Below are 21,795 nucleotides of genomic sequence, written 5' to 3' on the forward strand. Positions count from 1 at the left end.
TTCAAGTCCCAGGAAGGGAAATGCGGTCACAAACACTCCTCACAAAAACCAAGTTGCCATCCTGCAGGAAGTTCAGAATTCCGGGAAAAACCAGTGCACCTAGAACAAAACAGCACCAAAACTATCAGTTAAAAAAAAGGCTATGTGTTTTAAAACCCTCCTGTCACCCCTGAACACCCCCTAGGAAACTGCCGACGTAAAAAAAAAAAAAAAAAAAAAAAAACAAAAAAAAAAAAACCACACCCAAAACCCAAGCTGCATCCCAGGGCGCTCTCTCCTGTGGATGCCGCTGGACCCTGCCCAGTCCCACAGCTCTCGCCTTGCCCAGAAGGAGCTCCCTGGGCAGAGCCCGGGGCTCATCTACTCCAGGGCCCCCCGCACCGAACCGGCACTTGGGCATCCTGGAGGACTGCGGGCCCATAGAGCGCAAGTTCGGAGGACTGAGGGGCACTTCCGGCATCATGGAGGACCGCGGGGAAGCGGCGGGAGCCTGCCGGAGCCCTGGAGGAGCCGGTGAGTCCCCCGCGAAACGAGTGCCGACGGCGGCCGCGGTGGCGGCACCGCCGTCTCGGGGCCGCATCCGCGTCATTTCTCTCCGGAGCTGCGGACGGTGCTTGGAGGGGGGGGGGGGGGGGGGGGGGGGTATGGCGCCGCCATCTTCTGAATGAGGCATGGACAGGTGGATAGGGAGTGGCATATACAGGTGCATACATGTTGCACATTCTAATACCTAATAATCTCACCTTCAGTCCTATTAAGGGAAAAGCTGTCAGCCAAACTAGGGAAAAAAACAAGGTTACATCCTGCATGAAGTCCAGAGTTCCAGGAAAATCCAGTGCAGCTAGAACAAAAAAAATTCAGTTAAAAAAAATTCTGTGTTTTTAAAGTATCTTGCCACCCCTGAACACTCAGTATAAAATTGCTGACATCAAAACCAACAAACCGGCATCCAATGGCACTCTCTATGTGCTGCTGGACCTTGCCCAGTCCCACAACTCTTACCTCAGATGCTTCTGCTTCTCTCCGTGTCCAAACCGCAATACCCACACAGCCCAGCCAGCTCCCAAACTGCCACCGCTGATAGCACCAACAGAGCACCCACACCACAGCAACCTCAGAGCAGAATGAGCTCCCTGAGCAGAGACCCAGACCCCGACCACCACCCTTCCCACAATCACAGGGAACTGAATAAACGGAGACACCGAGAGAGGGAGACCTAGAAATGCCATTGTCACAAGCAACGAGGAAGAATGAAATCAGAGCTGGTGGGGTGCCAGAAAGGAAGAGACATAGAAAGGAAAGGTAGAAGGTGATACTTTACAGGGCAATGCTAGCAGAAGAGCAAAAAGCTTTGGGGAACTAGACAGCCTGAAAGGCAGACAGAAGCAGGGACAGGCAAGGAGGCAGGCAGAGACCTGCAGAACCAGGGCAGGGATGGGCCCGGACACACACGAGGGGACACGTGGCTCCTGGTGCCAACGGCAGACCTTCACCGCCCCGAGGCTTTTCTCTCTGCTTCTGCCCCTTCCTCCTCCACAGTGCCAGCTGCCTGACCTTAGGAGTAAGCGGTGCGTGACTCAATGCACTTCTCTCACGAGGTTTCCTGGACATGCAGCAGCTCACACGTGTGGCCAACAGAGCCGCCAGGGTCCTGGTGTCGTGTGCTGGTGGCGTGCTCTGTTGGGGACGGCTGGGAGGGATCCTTCCTTGCCACAGGGACCGGCTAGAGACAGCTGCCTGTGGAAGCCCCTTGGTTTGACTCCTCAGCCACCTCCTGCAGGCAGGCATGCCCAGGCAGCCCCCTTCCTAGCCCAAAGCAGGGCCAGCCCCATCATTAGCCTCACTGGCCACACCTGCCCCAGCTGGAGCCCGTCAGGAACAGGGGCCTGGCCAAATCCCCACAGCACATGGCCCCCTCCCTGGCACCTGCTCACAGCCACGAGCTCTGCACCCAGGGGCTTGAATACCATCCAGGGGCACAGAGGAGGCAGGAAAAGTTTACTCACCTCTGCCCAGAACAAATCCTGGCACTGAGCTGGCTACAAGGCTCAGTGCTCAAACGCAGCAGGACAGCAGGAGAGAAGGGAAAAAACAGGAGGAAGATAGAGAAGAGGTGGGGGACAGGCAGCCAGTAAACGGGATGCTGCAAACAGGGGAGGGACAGGGAGCAGGACAGTAGCATAGAGAGAGGAGTACTGGGACACTGAGCAAAAAACCCAGGGAGAGGTGGAGGAATACATAAGAGAGAGGAGGAGCAGGAGAAAGAGTCCAAAGGCACCAGCAGGACCACAAGGCAAGGACAAGACGAGGGACAGGCAAATATTGTAAAGCAATAGGGGAAAAGAAACAGAGGCAAGAACTAACACATAGGGTCAGGAAGACAAAAAGAGGGAGCCTTACAAAGACAATGTAAAAAGTGACACCATTTCCACCCACTCTTGATTTCCACATTTTCCCTGACTTCGCACCCCATCTCAGCCTCCACTTTCTTCCAGCCCTGCCACCTCCCCCTGGCTTGAGGGGAAGCCCCAGTGCCATCGGAATGGCAGCAGGGTGCCTGGCAGGCTTCCACAGCAAAGTGGCCAGGACAGAAAGCCATCGTTGGCCCTCCCCATCCCTGGGCAGCCCTTTCCCAGGCAGCGGAAGGAGCGACAGGCAGGGCAGCAGAGATGGACCAGGATGTGCATGGGAGAACATGTGACTCACCCCAGCTCCCAGCACCGGCTCAGACCTTCAGTGCCCCAACACTTTTCTCTCAACTCCCCTCCACTGCCAGGCTGGCCAGCGGCTCACACACAGCCGATGCAGGCACCAAGCTCTTGGCAACACATGCTGGTGGTCTGCTCCATCACGGACAGCTCAGAGGAACCCTTCTTCACCACAGGGACCAGCCATTCCATGCTGGAGGCACCTCCAGCTCCTCCTCAGCCAGTTCCCCTTTACCAGCTCCCTCAGGCAGCCCCTTTATAGTCCACAGCAGGGCCAGTCATGCCATTAGCCCCACTGGCCACACCTGGAGCCCATCAGGAACAGGGGCCACAGGCAAGAACAAACACCCAGGGACAAGGAGCTCAGAAGAGGGAGATGTAGGAAGAAAACGTAAAAAGTAATGCTGCTTTTCCACTCTCCCACCTACCTCTGCCCTTGGGAAAGCCTGATGGAAACCATGAGACTTCAGGGTGTCCCTGCTGGGTGCCCCTCATTCCCCCTGACATCTACTGGTGATGGCATTTTGCGGTAGTCTTAGGGATTTGGGGCCCAAGGAAGTGCCAGAGCAAAGTTCGGAATGCTAACAGTTTATTCGTGCTGTAAACCTGGAGCAGCAATACTTGGAGAGGTGGGGGCAAGGCAGCTGCATGGAGCAGAGACAAGGGGGGGACAATGCATGCCCATGGGAGGCAGGTGCAAGGCAGAAGCACAGGGCGAGGACAACAGTGTGAGCTATGCACACCCATAAAGAGGGAACACAAAGCAGGCAAAGCACACCCATTGGAGGCAGGGACACGAGAAGTAGGGCCAGGCACACCCACCCTTGGCAAGGCCACCGAGTTGGGGGTGGCATGGGAAAAATCCCACCTGCAGCCACGGACAGAGGGATGGGGGGGCATAGACAGGTGCGGACGTGGTGCGCATCCTCACGGCTGCTCGATATTCTCACCTTCAAGTCCGAGGAAGGGAAATGCGGTCACAAACACTCCTCGCAAAAAACAAGTTGCCATCCTGCAGGAAGTTCAGAATTCTGGGAGAATCCAGTGCACCTAGAACAAAACAGCACCAAAACTATCAGTTAAAAAAAGGCTGTGTGTTTTAAAACCCTCCTGTCACCCCTGAACACCCCGTAGGAAACTGCCGACGTAAAAAAAAAAAAAAAAAACAAACCAAAAAAACCCCACCAAAACCCAAGCTGCAGCCCAGGGCACTCTCTCCTGTGGGTGCCGCTGGACCCTGCCCAGTCCCACAGCTCTCGCCCAGAAGGAGCTCCCTGGGCAGAGCCCGGGGCTCATCTACTCCAGGGCCCCCCGCACCGAACCGGCACTTGGGCATCCTGGAGGACTGCGGGCCCATAGAGCGCAAGTTCGGAGGACTGAGGGGCACTTCCGGCATCATGGAGGACCGCGGGGAAGCGGCGGGAGCCTGCCGGAGCCCCGGAGGAGCCGGTGAGTCCCCCGCGAAACGAGTGCCGACGGCGGCCGCGGTGGCGGCGCCGCTGTCTCGGGGCCGCATCCGCGTCGTTTCTCTCCGGAGCTGCGGCCGGTGCTTGGAGGGGGGCGGGGGGGGGGGGGGGGTATGGCGCCGCCATCTTCTGAAGGCTAAGGCTGCCCGCGGCGGGGATGGGGCCGCGCGGCCAGGAGGGGACAGGCCGCCGCCCCGCCGTGCAGAGCTGCGTTCCTTGCGTGTTTCGGCAGGAATCGCTGTTGAATCCGTCTCGCTCTCAAATCCGTCTCGCTCTCCACGGCTTCCGGGCAGTTTCTCCGCCCGCCCTGCCGGTCCGCGGTTAGGCCGGCGCGGAGCACCGGTGACGGGACCTGCGGGCGTGCGTGAGGGGCTCTTGCGAGAAGAGCCTCACAATAAGCAGGCTCAGCTCCGGGGCGGCACTAGTAAATGGCGTGGTCCTCGGGCGCCGTTAATTCGTGCCACGCGTTTGAGCTGGAATTTGAGAGAATAGTCTGTTATTTAAACGGCCCGATTGAAGAGTTGACTGGTACAAAAAGCCGGTGAACGAACGGCTCACAGCCGGCGAGCGCTCCGTGTACCGCTGCTGAAGGGAGCAGGAGCAAAGCGCAGGCACCCGACTGACACAAGAGGAAAAGGTTCATTACCGTTGGAAATCACGGTTTCGGATTGTGAATTAGGACTCGAATTAGGGGTACGTTCACGACGACCGTTACCCTAAACTGCTCCCAATTGGTATTCTATTTCTGCTTCCCAAGGAGAAAATTTTCACCTGATGGTGCTGCAGGGGTATCTTTAATGCATCAGTTTAAGATGGCTAGTATTGTTAAACGGGCATTCATGATGCCCAGTTAGCGTTCGATCTGTTTCTAAAATGAAATCTAAGTTTTTGTTCGTCGGATTTAATGGGCGTCGGTTTTTTCTTTTAGCTCTACTTGGAAGGAATTGGTACCCGTCCCCTCCTCCCCCCCCAACGGCTATGTTTAAATTTTGGCAGTCGTGACTCCCTGTTGGTTTTCTAATCTTCCTTTTATTTTAAATCTAAATCTTTTAGCGTTATGTTAGTTCACCACCGCCCGGGAATTCTTTTAGTACCTACGTTTAAACGTAGCCGTTATTGAACGATTCCTTTTTTTATTTCTCTTTATCTAAAGATCTAAAGCTTCGATTACTCTTTTGGTTCTAAGCAGGAGTCACTGTTGCCTCCCAGCTTGCTTACAGCGGTGTGCTCGTTTAAGCGTTAGAGCCTCCCAATTAGTTTCCAGTTCAATTGGTTTAGCAGTGGTTATGTTTAAATGGAGCTGTTAACGACTCCCAATTAGTTTTCTGTCTTTATCACTTCAAGAGGGTCTCTAAACTATTCATTTTTTGAATTGCAATACGGACCGGGAATCATTACTGCCCGGTTCATTAAGTAACATCTGCCACTAAATTTAGTCATTACTCAACCCTAGGTAATATTTCTTCTCTTTAGGCGCGCTCTAATATTTTGTGACTTTACCACGAAGTGGATTAACTAGGACGCGTGATTTTTTTCTTTTCCTGTTAGAGTTGTTTCGCTACAGCTATTACTTCCAGTTAGTGCTCTGTTGTTGATATTCTGCTGCTTGCCCTTTGATTACATCAATGGGGAGTAAGTACTGTCTGCAAAGCGGGAAGCAATAGCTAGAGCGGACGACGGGCAGTATTTGCTCCCAAAGACTATTCTGGTTACTGTGACGGACATTTTTATTTTAAACGTTTTGACGTAAACGAGCGGTAAAAATTAAACTAATAGAAACTGACCACTTTGGAATTCCCCAGGAAAAACCACCGGAGCGCCTCGACGCGACCGGAGCCAGGACGCCTGCCGCGGTCCACTTGGGACGCTCGACGGTTTTGCACTCCGTCTCCAAAGCTTGAAGCTCCGCGGAGCGCAACCTCCCCGAGCGGCGACTCGGCCTGTAGCCACCGCCCGCTCTTCTCTCCGGCTCCGCCACCCGTTTTTCCAGAGCAGCCCAAAATCCCGGGGAAGCGAACCCGCGCACAGCAGATATGCCGCGACACCAAACCTCCGGCTGTCCAGCTGCGCCGCCCCCGACCGTCGCTGCTGCGCCAACGGGAGCCTCCGGCCGACGCAGTGCCGAGCGCCCGCGACCCCGTCGGCCGCCGGCTCTGCCAGCGGCGCGGTCCGGCGAAATCCGCGACGCTGCCGAGTCTGCGGCGAGTCCGGGGCGTGTTTTTTTAGCGAAGGAAAAGGCCATTGCAAGTCTCAAGTCCGACCTGCAAGGAAAAAGAAAGCCCGCGTAACAAGGCTAGACCCGTTCCTGTCTGTTGCAGAACTTGTACCAGCGCTACATTCTGGACGGGACCGAATGACAAAGCCGAATGACAGCCTGCAAGAATCCTCCTCTCAGAGCTCTCTGGTTGCAAAGGGAATATTGTAGATCACCAGCAGTTGTAAGACACTGAGACTCCTACTTTTCTCCATCTGCCTCCCTCAACAGAAATAAGTCCCAAAGGACAGAAAACCCCAGGATCGGGTTGAAATCAAACGGAACCCAAACCAAAAACCAAAACCAAGGAAAAACCGTCGGGGAAAAGAACCCCAAAGCATCAGGAACTGTACCAAGCACCTTAAGTAACACTGAAGCGACTCGAACCAAAACAAGTGACAAAGCACCTCAGGAGAGGTGCCAGGAAAGACAAATGAGTCCACACAGAGCAACGCCCGTGTCCTTCTGAGAGGACTAGGCAGGTGAGAGAAGGCCCTTTGAAGGCCTGTGGTTCTGAGAAGGCCGCTTGTCACGCAGATTGATTCTGGTGCCTGGATGGGAAATGGAGGGGACTGAGGGGCGCACGAAGGGGAGGGAGGAACTCGGACAGCTTACGGAGATGCCTGCAGTGCAAAGCCGGGCTGCAGGATGGCTCGGCGTCGGTGCCATCGACCCCCCCCAAAAGATGCTGTGACCCCACTTGGGGACGACAACCTCTGGCCCCGGCGCCCCCGGGGCCGGGCAGAGGCAGCAGCGCTCGGCGTAGCTGGTGGCAGGGGGCCCGACGGGGGGGAACGCGTCCCGGCAGGGCCTGGCCAGGCCCAGGAGCACATCTGGTCCTCGCTGAGGGGCTGGAGCCGATAGGGGCCTGAGGAGTACAGGGGTGGCCTGGTGTCCCCGGCCGCAGCTCTTCCCTGCCGCAGCCGCCTGCGCTCCTGTCCGCGCCCGAAGCCCCATGCCCGCAGAGGCAGCTGGGTCTGGAGCTGCCAGCGCCAGCAGCCCCAGAGCAGAATGAGCTCCCTGAGCAGAGGCCGAGGCTCATATACCCCAGGCCCCGCCCCCGGGCAAGTGGTGGGGATGGGACACAAGGGGGGGCGGTGCCGGTGAGGGGGGGGGGGTGGGCAGCAAGGCACGCCAACGGGAGGGTGGGGCATGGGGCAAAAAAGTCACGCCCGGGGGGGGGGCGGTGCTGGGGTGGGGTGCAGAATAACAAAGGCAAACCCGGGAAGGGGAAGGGGGTGGGGGCCGGGCAGGGCACGGCCACTGTCGGCGAGGCCATGGGGGGGGCGGTGCTGGGGCGAGGTGCAAAGCAGCAAGGCACTCCCACGGGGGGAGCGGTGCCGGGGCGGGGCGCGGGGAAGCAGGGCACGCCCACGGGGGGGCGGTGACGGGGCGGGGCGCGGAAAAGCAAGGCACACCCACCGGGGGGGGGATCAGTGCCGGGGCAGGGCGCGGGGAAGCAGGGCACGCCCACGGGGGGGGTGGTGCCGGGGCAGAAAAGGCACACCGGGGGGGGGGGTCGGGGGGGGGGCAAGCAGGGCACGCCTACAGTGGCCAGTGCCGAAGAACAGCAGCAAGGCACGCTTACGGCGGGGGGGAGGCGCCGGGTGGATTTGGGGCCAGGCACACCCACCCTTAGCAAGGCCACCGAGTTGGGGGTGGCATGGGAAAAACCCCACCTGAAGGCAGAGACAGGGGTATGGGGGGGCATAGACAGGTGCAGACGTGCGCATCCTAACGGCTGCTCGATATTCTCACCTTCAAGTCCGAGGAAGGGAAATGCGGTCACAAACACTCCTCGCAAAAAACAAGTTGCCATCCTGCAGGAAGTTCAGAATTCCGGGAAAATCCAGTGCACCTAGAACAAAACAGCACCAAAACTATCAGTTAAAAAAAAGGCTGTGTGTTTTAAAACCCTCCTGTCACCCCTGAACACCCCCTAGGAAACTGCTGACATAAAAACAAGAAAAAAAAAAACCCCAAGCTTCATCCCAGGGCACTTTCTACTGTGGGTGCTGCTGGACCCTGCCTAGTCCCAGAGTTCTTGCTTCACACGTAAGAAGGAGCTTCCTGGGAGAGCTCAGGGCTCATCTACCCCAGGCCCCAACCACCACCCTTCCCACAATCATAGGCAACTGGGTAAACTGAGACACGGAGAGAGGGGACCTAGAAATGCCAGTTTCACAAGCAATGAGGAAGAATGAAATCAGAGCTGGTGGGGTGCCAGAAAGGAAACGACATAGAAAGGAAAGGTAGAAGGTGACACTTTACAGGGCAATGCTAGCAAAAGAGCAAAAAGCTTTGGGGAACTAGACAGCCTGAAAGGCAGACAGAGGCAGGGACAGGCAAGGAGGCAGGCAGAGATCCAGAGAACCAGGGCAGGGATGGCCCTGGACACACACGAGGGGACACGTGGCTCCTGGTGACAACGGCAGACCTTCACCGCCCCGAGGCTTTTCTCTCTGTCTCTGCCCCTTCCTCCTCCACAGTGCCAGCTGCCTGACCTTAGGAGCAGGCGGTGGGTGACTCAATGCACTTCTCTCACGAGGTTTCCTGGACATGCAGCAGCTCACACGTGTGCAGCCAACAGAGGCGCCAAGGTCCTGGTGCTGTGTTATGGTGGCATTCTCTGTTGTGGATGGGTGGGAGGGATCATTCCTTGCCACAGGGACCAGCTGGAGACAGTTGCCTGTGGAAGCCCCTTGGTTTGACTCCTCAGCCAGCTCCTGCAGGCAGGCATGCCCAGGCAGCCCCCTTCATAGCCCAAAGTAGGGCCAGCCCCATCATTAGCCTCACTGGCCACACCTGCCCCAGCTGGAGCCCATCAGGAACAGGGGCCTGGGCAAAGCCCCACAGCACATGGCCCCCTCCCCGGCACCTGCCCACAGCCACGAGCTCTGCACCCAGGGGCTTGAATACCATCCAGGGGCACAGAGGAGGCAGGAAAAGTTTACTCACCTCTGCCCAGAACAAATCCTGGCACTTAGCTGGCTACAAGGCTCGATGTGCAAACACAACAAACGCAGCAGGAGAGAAGGGAAAAAGCAGGAGGAAGGTAGAGAAGAGGTGGGGGACAGGCAGCCAGTAAACGGGATGCTGCAAACAGGAGAGGGACAGGGAGCAGGACAGTAGCATAGAGAGAGGAGTACTGGGACACTGAGCAAAAAACCCAGGGAGAGATGGAGGAATACATAAGAGCGAGGAGGAGCAGGAGAGAGAGGCCAAAGGGACCAGCAGGACCACAAAGCAGGGACAAGACAAGGGACAGCGGAATATTGTAAAGCAATAGGGGAAAAGAAACAGAGGCAAGAACTAACACATAGGGTCAGGAAGACAAAAAGAGGGAGCCTTACAAAGACAATGTAAAAAGTGACACCATTTCCACCCCCATCTTGACTTCCACATTTTCCCTGACTTCGCACCCCATCTCAGCCTCCACTTTCTTCCAGCCCTGCCTCTCCCCCTGGCTTGAGGGGAAGCCCCAGTGCAGTCAGGAAGGTGTTAGGCTGTCCATCAGGCTCCCACAGCAAAGGGGCCAGGACAGAAAGCCATTGCTGGCCCTCCCCATCCCTGGGCAGCCCTTTCCCAGGCAGCAGAAGGAGCGGCAGGCAGGGCAGCAGAGGTGGACTGGGACACACACAGGAGAACGTGTGACTCACCCCAGCTCCTGGCACCAGCTCAGATCTTCAGCACCCCAACACTTTTCTCTCAACTCCCCTCCACCGCCAGGCTGGCCAGCGGCTCACACACACAGCCGATGCAGGCACCAAGCTGCCAGCAATGTGTGCTGGTGGTCTGCTCCATCATGGACAGCTCAGGGGGATCCTTCCTTACCACAGGGACCAGCCATTCCATTCTGGAGGTACCTCCAGCTACCTCCTCAGCCAGTTCCCCTTTATCAGCTCCCTCAGGCAGCCCCTTTATAGCCCACAGGAGGGCCGGCCCTGTTATTAGCCCCACTGGCCACACCTGGAGCCCATCAGGAACAGGGGCCACAGGCAAGAACAAGCACCCAGGGACAAGGAGCTCTGAAGAGGGAGATGTAGGAAGAAAATGTAAAAAGCAATACTGCTTTTCCACTCTCCCACCCACCCCTGCCCTTGGGAAAGCCTGATGGAAACCATGAGACTTCAGGGTGTCCCTGCTGGGTGCCCCTCATTCCCCCTGATATCTACTGGTGATGGCATTTTGGGCCCAAGGAAGTGCCAGAGCGAAGTTTGGAATGCAAACAGTTTGTTTAAAACAGTTTGCATCTGGAGCAGCACTTCTTGTAGCGGTGGGGGCAAGGCAGGTGCATGGAGCAGGGACAAGGGGGGGGGGGACACAAAACATGGTAATGGGAGGCAGGTGCAAGGCACACCCATGGTGGGGGGGCGGGGGGGGGGAGGAAGGCAGGTGCACAGGGGGAGGATAGGGTGTGAGCTATGCACACCCATAAAGTGGGTACAAAAATCTGTCAGGGATAACCTGATTGAGGAAGATAAAGTTGACCTTGACAGCATTCCAGTATACCCTTGAAAAGACAGAAGAAGTGGATGAAGAATGTTGTAAACAAGTTTGAGGAAGTTATAAGAGATTGAGCAAGAAGAGACTGAGCAAGTAATACCACAGAGCAGAAACTTGGCAAGAGAACAGTAGGTACAGTGAGAAATACAGTAGGAGCTCCAGCCAATCATTATGTGAATGGAGGTGAATGGACAAAGCTATTGAGCGAATCATTTTAGCAGCCTTAGTGCATGAACAGGTGGACAGATAAGAAAGGTTATAAAAGGGTACGCTTTTTCTGCTGCACCATCTCAGCCATCTTGGTTTTTGCAACTTAATAAAGACTGCCTTCTTACATATACTCTTGTCGTTGTCCATCCCTACCATGAAAAAAAGCAGGCAAGGCAGGCCCATGGGAGGCAGGGACATGACAAGTAGGGCCAGGCACACACACGGGAGTCAAGGCCACAAAGATCGGGGTGGCATGGGAAAAACCCCACCTGAAGGCAGAGACAGGGGTATGGGGGGGCATAGACAGGTGCAGATGTGGTGCACATCCTCATGCTACTCGATAATCTCACCTTCAGTCCTAGGAAAGGAAATGGGATCACAAACCCTTGTCACAAAAAACAAGTTGCCATCCTGCAGGAAGTTCAGAATTCCAGGAAAATCCAGTGCACCTATGTCTTGGTTTGAAAGACAGGTGTCTGTGGAGGAAGGCAGGAGCCTCCCTTGAAATGGAAAGTGCAACCCCCTTCCCTCCAAATTATTATAATTTTGAAATTAACGGGCGTTCAGGCAAAGATATGGGGAATAGGAATAACAGTTCTTTACTAATATATATATATATAAATATATATATATATATATATATATATATAACACAAGGCAGGGAAAAAACAAACAACCCACTGGTTTACACTGACAGAGTCAGGAATACAACCTGACACCCTGTTAGGGTGGCAGTAGCAGTCCAATAAGATGCTGGCTGCAGTCCTCCTGAAGCGATGGATGTAGTTCTGTGGAAGCAGCAATCAGGTAAAAGAGTCTGGTCTTCCTCCGAAGGTCCAGTGGTAGGTAGGTAGCTCTTGTCCTCTGGAACTCCAGTGGGGGGAAAAGCTCCTCTGGGAATCCACTGGAAGAAGGCTGCTAGGGTGTTCAAAATCTCTGTTTTTATTTGGCATGGACTGCTTGGCTCCTTCCCCCCCGCCCCCCGCCCCCCCCCCCCCCCCCCCCCCCCCGGGCGGAGCATCTCACAATGGGATGGGGAGTCGTGAGGCAGTTCCTTGATGGGCCATTAACAGGAGATAGTCCAGGAGCGAGTTATCGATGAGTCAGGCGATAAGGCATTGTTGTGCCCAGTAACAGGAGATAGTCCGGGGGGGGGGGGGGGAGGCAGAGAGCACCGCCCCACCTGGTCTCAACAGCTCCTGAAGATGGTAATAGAATATTTTTTTCTTTTGGCACATTTTGCACTGTAACCCAGGACAACCTAGAACAAAACCACAGCAAAACTGTCAGTTAAAAAAGCTGTGTGTTTTAGAACCCTCTCATCACCCCTTAACACTCCGTATGAAACTGCTGACAAATAATAAAAAAAAAAAGCCCAAGCTGCATCCCAGGGCTCTCTCTACTGTGGGTGCTGCTGGAGCTTGCCCAATCCCACAGCTCTCACCTCGCACAGAAGGAGCTCCCTGGGCAGAGCCCGGGACTCATCTACCCCAGGCCCCGCCCACTGCCTTTCCAAACATCCCCAGGGGAAGGGGCCGCCGCGGGGCACAAAGGTGAGAGCGTCCGGTGCGTAGCCCACTCACTGTAGGCGGTAGCAGGAGAGAGCGCGGCAGCGCGCACCCGGAGCTGCAGTACCGTCTTTTGGTCACAGGGTGGCAGCAGGGTGCGCGGCAGCGCCGCCGGGGCTGCATAACCGCTTTTTGGTCATAGGGTGGCAGCAGGGAGCGCGGAAAGCTCCGCTGGGCCTGCAGTACCGACTTTCGGTCACAGGGTGGCAGCAGGGAGCGCGGCAGCGCCTTCGGGGCTGCAGTACTGCTTTTTGGTCACAGGGTGGCAGCAGAGAGCGCCACAAATCGGTGTCACCGCACACGCGCGTGTACCACGCCCCAGTACCCAACCCTAGTCAAATCGTGGTAGCAGAGCGCGCCGCGGGCGGCCGCCAGCGCGCATGCGCGTACCCCGGCCTGCAGTACCGCACACCCCCCACGCGCAGGCAGCACAAAGCGCCGTTTCACGCAGCACCCCCGTGCGGTCACAGCGGCGCAGCAGCACCTGCGTCTTTCTCTGACACTGGGGGTACAGGGGGACCCGGAGAGGGGTGGGGGATGACCGACACCAACGGCTCTCCCCGGCATAACCCACAGACGAGCACTCACCTGCCACAGCCCACGAGACAGAATCCATGCTCGATGCCTGCCCCCCGCCAGATCATCGACGCCGGCTGCCGCACAGCAGAGGGGTGGCAGGGCGTCCGCCAAAGGACGGTGCCATGGCTCTTGCTCGCACTCGGCTCTGCCACGTTCCCCGTCTCGGACCACGCCCGGACGGGCTCCCCAGAGCAACAACTGCCCCTTTCCCCACCGGACAGCCGTGGCAGAAAGCTTGGACAGAGACAGAGCTGGCCCCGCGGGGCGAGAGTGCTGAGCCACCGGCAGGCAAACCTGGGGGGGGGGGCGAGCTGCTGCGCAGCACCGGACACTCACAGCAAGACATCGGGAAACAAAAGGCCCCAGCCATAGTTCAGCACATTAGAAGAACAACACAGAAGCAAGGAGAGGAATTCAATAGAACGAGGGACAGGAGAGCAGTCGAACTGAAGGAGACCAGCCCGAAATACAGACACATCCTCTACAAACCAGAGTGATTTGAATACTTAACACTCCATAGAAAGACAAACAGATACGATTTCCAACCCCTTCTTAGCAGAAAAGCAACTGCTCTTGCTCATGTTTGATGCCCTTCCTTAGAGCGCTGCTGCAGAACAAGGCTGTACACCCCCATCTAGATCTATGCTTACACCTGTCTCCAAAATACACAGTTGTTAATTGACTCTGCTCCTGCCCCACCTTGTTCTATCATGTCACATGATTAGAAACCAAGTACTTCAGAGCGCTCTGTCAAAACACAGGGAAGAAACTCAGTAACATGCAGCTGCCTCTGGCTTGGAAAGAGTTAGAGAAACCCCTGACCGCTTAAGTACACCTCATACATTACATGCTGTACTGATTCGGCAGCGAGTTTAAACCGCGTTAGTCATTCTGCCAATTATACAATTTTAACTTTCTCTAGAGTTTCATATATGACAGGAAAAGATCAGTGAAATAATAGATCCCCCACATGGTTTTACTCATTAAAAAGAAAAAAAAAAAAAAAGAAATTCAAATCCCCAGGGCTGCAACAGGTAAGGCCACCGAACAGGACTGGCAGATGCACTAAGGCTTCTGGCTGTACCAAAGCACGCAGAGGAACATTTTTTAATCGTATCTCGACCGTTGCAACCAAGAATGTAAAGACCAGCGACGCCATCCACTTTTGGAACACTTGCTGTGCTTCAGTCTTTGGAAACAAATTGACTTTGCTGTTGTTTTGTTTTTCAAAAGAGGGCAAAAAGTCTCACTGCTCATGACTTCTACAGCCAAGCACACAGAGTCCGACAGGCAGTTCGTACAACGCAATTTCTTTGAAGGAGAAAGATTTCCATTCCAGGAAAATCCCTTTTCCAACTGAAATCAAAGTTACGCACTGCAGGACAACGGTCCCTGGTCCCTCAGCTTCGCTTCCAGAGGGCTGGGGATCCGCGTCCATCCTCAGCAGAAACCACATCAACTAACCTGATTACTCCTGCAGTTGCCACGTTCCTCCTCATCGCCTACAGAAAAGAAAAAAAAAAAAACACACACACCGCTGACAGTGGTAGCTGTCACACGGGTCACCACAGACCTCCTCGAAACACCCTCCTCCTCAAAAGGAACGTGGTCTTCCGCTCAACTGCTCCGCACCAATTCCCGTGTTGGACGCTGCAGCTGTCATCGCTTGCGGCCCCCCTAAGGTAGCAACAGACAGAGAAATACCGTCACGCTTGGGAGAAATCACCAGCCCCACGCTCCTCCTTGCTGCTCCTTAGCTCACCACCTCAAAAGCTCACCCAACTCCAAAGGCAGCTGCGTAACACCTGCACAAACGCACAGAAACGCTTGACCGAGCTGCCGCAGGATGCTCCGCTCTTGGACGCCGGCCCGGCTGACAACCGCCTCGCCTCCTCAGGCCGCTGGTCGGCGCGCAGCTTCGCCCCTCCGAGGCTACGTGCGTGACCTGCGAAAGCCAAAACAAAAGGCACGTGCTGAGATACCGCCCGAAACCACAGCCTGCCCGTGCCCATTCCCCTCTCCTCCTCCTCTACCTCGGCCGCCCACCCACCCTACCTCTGCCAGCTGCCGCGTTGAGGCTCCGGTACCACCTGTAAAACACAACCCATAAGGGATGCTTATAAACTTCACAAACGACACAACGCCTGAAAAGTAACTTCTCTGCTGCAGCCCACCAGTCCCAGCTCACCTCGCCCCAGCCACCCGCAGTGCCGATACCCTGCTTCGCTCGCTACTTCGTGCCTTTGGAATACAACAAACCTACCAAGACCTGTCAGCTGCTCACACAGCCATCGGCCGCATCTGCCCGCTGACACTGCGTGCCAACCCACCTTCTTATGGCCGCTCCCCCGCCCCTCCTCTAACCCTTTGGTGCACGGCTCGTCTCACTGCATCTGAAAACGGCATCGAACGAGTCACCCGGCTGCGGAGCAACAGCTTAACGGTTCCGGAGATCTCCTTTCCATGTAGGAATACCCTCTAGACTCCAACAACAGCCAGCCAGCCATCACAGAAAACCAAAGCCAAAGCAACACCTGGCCCTACGCGTACGACCCTTAGCACCTTCCACCCCGGAAGTCAAATGCCACGGCCCCTGACGAAAAGATACGGCCGCGGCCGCAACCGCAACGGTGGACGCGCGAGAAGCCGGGCCCCAAGACCCAACATCCACAGGACGCGGAGAAGTCGTCGTCCCAGAAGAGGGCTCCGTGAGAACAGACCGCTCGACAGCGGATACCCCAGCGCATCCTGGACCACTCGTCACCTTCTCGGACACGAGACGTGCTGGACAGATCTGTGTGTGGAGCTTCTCGCGCGAGACGGGGAGCGCTCGGTCGGCGGTACCCCGGTGAGTCGAGGAGCACGAGACCCTCGGTGCGGCTACCGATGCGCCCGCCTACCGCAAAAGAATAAACCTCCGGAGCATCGAGACCTCATTAATGTGCAGTATAGCGCACACGGAACAAGCACCACCGACCGCCTCCTTACCACTGAACCCCTCAAGGAATCACAGCGGCGGTCAGCTGACGGAAAAACCACGGCGGCTGAAAGATCTAACACAGGCACCTTACAACCACAGAAACCGGTGCTAAACACACAACAGGTGAAAAACTACACGGAAACGTAACTGCTGTGACCGGCACTACGACACGTCTCATCAGGCGCGTCATGAAAAAGTCAGAAACGGAGTAATGGGAAGGCTCGCGTGCCCGGGCCTACGACAGAAGACAGACCCTGGCTGGAGACTGTTACCAGCGCAAAGAACGCAGACCCTCTTCTCTGAGAAGTTCTGGGGAAGATGCCTTCTCGAGAAACTCTCAAGCTCCGTATACAGGCGAGTACAAGATGCTCACCCTAACCCTCGCTGGACAATTTCACCATCAGTCCTATTAAGAGAGAAAAAAGAGCATAGATCAAGACATCAGCAACTTACACAGCACACAGTAAAAACGGTGGGGAAAAAAAACAAGGTTCCATCTCCCATAGTCAGGAATTCCAAAAAAATGCAATGCATCTAAAATTTAAAAAAAAAAAATGGCAGGCTATTAAACCATTTTGCCACCCCCAAACCCTCAGCGGAAAACCGCCAGCCTGAAACAACAAAAACAACTGCATAAAAGGGTACTTCCTACTATGCCTACAGCCGAACCTCGGCCGGTCTCGAAACTCTTCCCTCACACCGACGCCTCCGCTTCTTGCCGTGAGCAAACCCCCGACGCCTGCGCAGCCCAGCCGGCTCCAAGAGCTGCCGCCAGCGACCAGACCAGCGGAGCGCCCGCACCGCAGCAGCCCCGGAGCAGAACGGGCTCCCTGTGCAGAGGCCAGGGCTCGTACACCCGGGGCCCTGCTCACCACCCTTCCTGCAATCCCCTGGGAAAGGGGCTGGGGCGACCCCCAGCAGACACAAGGGCGGCCGGAGGAGCAGCGGGGAGTTTCCTCACCTGCCTCCGTGTCACGGGGTACAAAGCACTGAGCAAAGACAGCGACCCGTACCGCAAAGGCCGACACCTGCTCTTCTACTGCAGGTATCTGCGGCACCAGCAACGTGACCGGGCAGGGAATTAAACTAACGGAACCGCTTTAACTGGGAGAATAAGGACACAAACCTGAGCCAGGTGCAGTCAGCAACATCCCCGGGGAGGAACCGGCAACCAAGTCCTCAGCGCTGCCCCTGGGAGACACAAAGAACGGCCAACTGTTGTCCACAGCGACGGCCACCCCTTTCCCCAGGCAGGAACCCCTCCTTCTGCAGGAGCTCCTGGAGACGCCCCCTCCTGCCCCAGACCATTGCCAACGGCACCCGTGCTTATGGGGCAATAAAGCACGTTCACGGGTCAGCTTGCTGCTGCGAGGGCAGGGTCTGGGGTGGTCAGGGGCTACGGGACAGGTGCTGGAGCTGTGGGCAGCTGCATGGGGCGCGCAGGCTGGAGCACTTTTCCAGGGGGTGGGAAGGCCTCCAGGTGCCCGGAGGCAGCCATCTGCCCCTCTTCCTCCTTCCTCTCCACCAGCTCACAAAACCCCTGGGAGCTGCCCTGACGGGGCCCGACGTCTGCTGTCGGCACTCTCGGGCAGGCGTGCCCTAGCAGCACCATCCCCTGGGGCTGCGGCCCCATGACACAGAGCGGCCATCGCCATCAGCCTCGCTGGCTCCCTCCGGGGCTCCTCCGGCACCAGCCCGCAGCTGCAGCCATGGCCCCTTACCCCCGCTGTGTACCTGCTCCCCTGGACTCTCTGACCGCTGCTCAGCAAGTACAAAGGAGACAGAGCGAGGGTTTATTTGCAAACCCATCTAAGTGCGAGGAACACGCCTGCTCTGGGGCTCAGAGCCCGTCCACTCACCCTTCCCTGGGACCGCTCGGCAGTCCACGCTGGGGCAGCAGGTACGGAGAACGAAAACACAGCCATGGGGAGCTGGGCAGAGGAACAGAAAGAGAAAAATAAGGTGAGGGAGAGGAACTGAGGAGCAGAGAAAGAGAGGTACCGGGAAAAGAACAGAGAGGGGGAGACACAGATAAAGAAAGGACACAGAGTCCTGGTCTGTGGAAGGAAAACGGGGTCAGGGAGCCAGGCGGGTGAAAAGAGCACGCCCACCAGCCCTGTGCCCAGGGGGCAGCAGCGGCCTTTCCTCACGGGGAAGTGGCAGCGGGCACGGCGGCCCCATCCCACAGGCCCTGCAGCATCGCGCGGCCGTTACCGGCGGCGCCCGCCGGCAGGACAGCCTGCTGCTCGCCGGATGCAGCGCTGAGCATGGTGCCCGAGCCGGACGCCCGCAGGCAGCCATGCGGCCCTGGCAACGAGCCCACAGCTCGTGCGGCGGCTGTGGCGAGGGCTGGGCCGTGCTGCAGGAGCGGGGGGCCATCACTCGACCCCCGCAGCGCAGCACCTCCTCCCCTGGGCTCCCTCACAGCCCCTCGCCTGCTGTGAAGGGACTGCAAACGCAGCTGGGAGGGCAAAGGAGACTGCGAACGTTTCTTCAGTCACGCAGGTAGCGGATGCAGCGAGAGCGCCTGAGGCAGGGAACAGGATGGCGAGAGAAAGACAGGGACAGGGAGCCCGACAGGTGGAGAAAGAAGCAGCAGGGAGAGAAGAAGAGAGGCAGCAGATAGAGGGAGAAGGGAGCAGGGCAGAGACCGACAAAGGAGGACGGAGACGCAGGACAAAACTGGGACAGGCAGCACGACAGAGAGGAAGGAAAGAAGAACAGGGGCAGGAAGCTGGACCGAGACACATGGAGAAAGACAACAAAGAACAGGGCAGAGAGGGAGGATGAAACAACAGGGACAGGGAGCCAAGACAGCCAACGATGGAGGGGAGGGGCGGGGGTGGGGGGAACAACAACACGGTACAAACCACAGAGCTACACACTACAGGTGGAAGAATTAAAAAATAGAGCCGGGGAGCCAGGAAAAAAAAAAAGCTGGAGAGCAAAAAGTATAGCGATTCATACAAAAAGGGAGGGAATATTAAAATAGCGTCATCAGGGAGCCAGAGAAAGCGAGACGGAGAAAGGACAAAAGCAACAGGCTACAGGGCAGAGAGGGAGGAACTCATGAGCAGCAACAGAGCTCCGGCCAGAGAGAGACAGAAAAAAGTACAAGACTGCAGGGGCTGCAGGGCAGAGAAGGAAGAATTGACCAACAGGGACAGGGGACCAGACAGAGCGTGATCGAGAACAGAAAAAAACAGCAGCGGGCTACAGGGAAGAGGAATTCAAGAGCAGGGACTGGGAGCTGGACAAAGAGACAGAAAAAAAAAAAACAAACCACGAAACAGTGATGGGCTATGAGACAAATAAGGAGGAAAGAAAAAACAGCAGCAGGGAGCCAGACAGAAGAGACTGAGAAACACAGACAAATAGCCTGGGGCTATGGGACAGAGAATGTGGAATGAAAAGGCAGAGAGAGGGAGCCAGACAGAGAGCAGGGGGAAAACCCAGACAGGCTACGGAGGGGCAGAAGAAGGAATTAAAATCTGGGGACAGAGAGCTGAACAGAGAGGGATGGCGACAGCAGGGAATAGCAGCGGGTGCAGGAGTAAGAGGGAGAAAATAATCGATAGGGACAGGGAGCTGGATACAGAGGGTCAGAGAAAGGTGAAAATAGGGGTAGGGTAGAGGGCAGAGAGTAAGAATTAAAAAATGGGGGCACTGAGACACAGAGATGGAGAAAAGAAAAAAGCAACAGGCTACACAGCAAAGGAGGAGGAATTAAAAAACACGGACAGGAAGTGCGAAAGTGAGAAGGGGCTGGGGGGGGGGGGTGGGCCGGGGACTCCAGGACACACGACTCCTGACAGGCAACAGGACAGAGAGGGAGGAATTAAAAGGGAGGGACTGGGAGCTGGGAGAGGGGGAGAAAGAAAAAGAATCACGGCACACTACAGGGCTGAGAAGGAAGAAACTGAACAACAGGGACAGGGAAACGGCCAAAGAGAGCCCAACGAAAGAAAATGTGCCGATGGGCTACAGGACAGAGAGGGAGGAGTGAAACAACAGGGAGCCAGAGCCAGGCACAGAGAGATCGAGACAGAAAAAACAGCCAGGAGCAACGAGGCAGGGCAGGGGTGGGGGGAAGCTGCGAGGATCTGGAGCCAGACAGAGCAACAGCAAAAGAAAATGACAGCGACAAGCTCCAGGGAGGAGCGGGAGGAATGAAAAGACAGAGATGAGGGGCCGGACCCAGTGTGACACACGCAGGAAGCACAGCAACAGCTGGAGGGCAGAAAGGGAAGAATTAAAACACAGGTACAGGGCGCCAGAGGTGGAGTGGGGAGACAGATAAAGGGGGAGAGGGCAGACAGAAAGACAGGCTACAGGGAGAAGCAGGAGGAATTAAAGAAATGGGATCCACAGCCGGACAGAGAGAAGGAGAAAGCAGCACAATCACCACAGGCTACAGGGCCCAGAAGGAAGAAACTGAAAAACAGGGAAGCGGGAGCCGTCCAGAGAGAGATATGAAGAAAGGGAAGATAGCGGGGAGCCGCCACACGGCAGCAAGGGAAGGATTAAAAAGATGGGGCAGGGAGACGGACAGGGAGCGATGGAGAAAGAAACAAAGCCCCTTGATGGGCTACAGGACAGAGAGGGAGCAACTGAAGACTCGGGGAAAAGGAGCAGGACAGAGAACGGAAAACCAGTGACGGGCCACAGGGCAGAGGGAGGAACCACATATGTGGGGAGAGGCAACTGGCCAGAGAGAGATGAGGACAGACAGATAACAGCAGTGGGCTACAGGGCTGAGAGAGAGAAACTGAAAAACGGGGACCGAGAGCCGGGAACAGGAGACACGCAGAAACACCAAATCGCAACAGGCCACAGGACAGAGAGGGAAGAAATAAACATCTGGGACCAGGAGCAACCTACAGAGAGACGTCGGGAAACGGAAGTTTCAAGAACAATGCATACGAGGCAGAGAGGAAGGCATTTTTAGAAGTGGGTCAAGACAGGGACAGGGAGCCCAACAGAGACAGAGAGAACAAGAAAGCAACAACGGACTGCGAGACAGACAGGGAGGAATTGAAAAATCCCAGCAGGGAGAGACGGCAAAAGGAATGAAATCGCAACACGAACTTCGAAAGCGACAGGCTGCAGGGCAGAGAGGGAGGAATTTTAAAAAATCCGGATCTTGTGCTGGACCAAGAGAGACCGAGCAAATAAAAATGGTGAGGCCTAAAAGGGCACACAGGAAGGAATTAAACAACAGGGACAGAGCGCCAGACAGAGAAAAGTCCTGACAGGCTTCCAGAGAGAGAGGGGAATTTAAAATTAGAGACCAGGAGCTGGACAGAGAGAGACTGAGACAGGGGAGGGATAAAAAAAAAAAAAAAAAAAAGACGGGGGCGGGCAAGGGGGAAATCACAGCACCATGTGAAAGACAGGGGGCCAGGGGAGGGGGATAGGGAGGGCCTGGGACACACAAGTGGGGCGATGGGGCCCCGAGGGCCCAGGACTCACCGCATCCCTTGTTCTCAGTGCTGCCAGGAGAATTTGCCCGTTCAGACGCTTC

This window comes from Leptosomus discolor, chromosome 16 (assembly GCF_034619465.1).
Source record: "Leptosomus discolor isolate bLepDis1 chromosome 16, bLepDis1.hap2, whole genome shotgun sequence".
Lineage (NCBI taxonomy): Eukaryota > Metazoa > Chordata > Aves > Leptosomiformes > Leptosomidae > Leptosomus > Leptosomus discolor.